Consider the following 1,644-nt stretch of genomic DNA (forward strand, 5'->3'; position numbering starts at 1 on the left):
TTAGTAAATACGCTGTAACAAAAATATCGAGTAGCAGAGCGATAGAGGATGTCAGAAGACCCTTAAGAGACGTAATATTCTTTTTCGGTGTACCAAAGCTAATGGTAATGGATAACGAACCAGTGTTTAATTCCACCTCAATTAAATTTATGATAAAAGACAAACTAGGAATAGATGTTTACACTACTCCCCTAAACAAAAGTCAAGTGAACGGCCAAGTGGAGAGGTTTCACTCCACCTCAACCGAAATAATGCGATGTATCAAGAATAATGGAGGCCACAGAAATTTCGAAGAGCTATTAGAAAGAGCAGTTTCAGAGTATAACCATACCATCCACTCGGTGATGAGGAAAAGGCCAGTAGATATATTTTTTGGTAGGAATGTGACACATACTCCCGGGGATATTGAAAAAACAAGACAAGATAACTTACAAAAATTAGCGGAAAAGCAGCGAAAGGATATCGATTATCACAACAAAAAACGACACACAACAAAAACATATTTGCCAGGACAGGTAATTTACGTTAAGAAAAATAGAAGATTAGGAACTAAGTTAAGCAAACCATACTGTAAGGAAATAGTTAAGGAGGATAGAAATAGTACAGTCCTTTCCGGAAAAGGACAAATTATACATAAGGGCAGGATACGTAACTGATGAAAACCGAATTTTTTTTTTTTCAGGTTTCTCTTACCACTATGCCTCGCGGAGGTACAAATCATAGACTATTCGAATTCCCAATTAGTGACTATAGAAAAAGGATCGGCCAGATTGCAGACAGGAACGTTTAGAATAATACATGAAATCGACATTGACAAATATACGGAAGTCCTCGAACATATCCCAACTATCCTTTCATTACTCTACTACTATCCCAGATTAAAGCTCATATCTATAATTTAAAAATTGTAAAAAAATCAAAAAAGTCATTAAATTTTCTAGGTAGTGCGTGGAAATGGATCGCAGGAAGTCCAGACCACGAAATAGTTTAAACAAATTAAATAACGTTCTAGAAAATAATAATAATCAAGTTCTAATTAACAAGCTAACGATAGAAAAAGTAAACGAGATTACAAACACAACAAATCATTTTATTAAAGAGTTGGAAAATGATAAAAGCAAAGAAATATAATCATTTTTGAAGTTAAAGTATAAATTAGAAATTATAAAAGAAGAGGTCGTAAATATTGCGTACGCAATACATTGGGCAAAAGCCAATATAATCAACTCCTACATCATGTCAAGCGAAGAAGCGGACATCGCCAAGAAAATTTTTGAAAAAGATGATAATCCATTCATAAATTTAGACGAAGCTTTAGAATTTTCTGAAATAAAAATAGCAACCGATGGAAAAATAATAATTTACATTATAAGTTTACCTACGGTATAAAAAGAAATTTGCAAAACAATAGATATTAGAGCAGTGAAGAGGAATGACAAGATCAATAAAAAAAATTTTAACTCAATTCTTAGCTGTGAAAAGAATATTTTCGGAATAAAATCCAAATGTAAACAATATAATTCCTTGCAAATATGTTTAAGAAGTAACTTATTAAATTTAAGTAATGACTATTGCATAAATAATTTCCTAAGGAGTCGTTTGTCAAACTGTACAGTGACCAACAGCCAACACATTTTAGACTAC

Source organism: Bactrocera tryoni, unplaced genomic scaffold (assembly GCF_016617805.1).
Source record: "Bactrocera tryoni isolate S06 unplaced genomic scaffold, CSIRO_BtryS06_freeze2 scaffold_234, whole genome shotgun sequence".
Lineage (NCBI taxonomy): Eukaryota > Metazoa > Arthropoda > Insecta > Diptera > Tephritidae > Bactrocera > Bactrocera tryoni.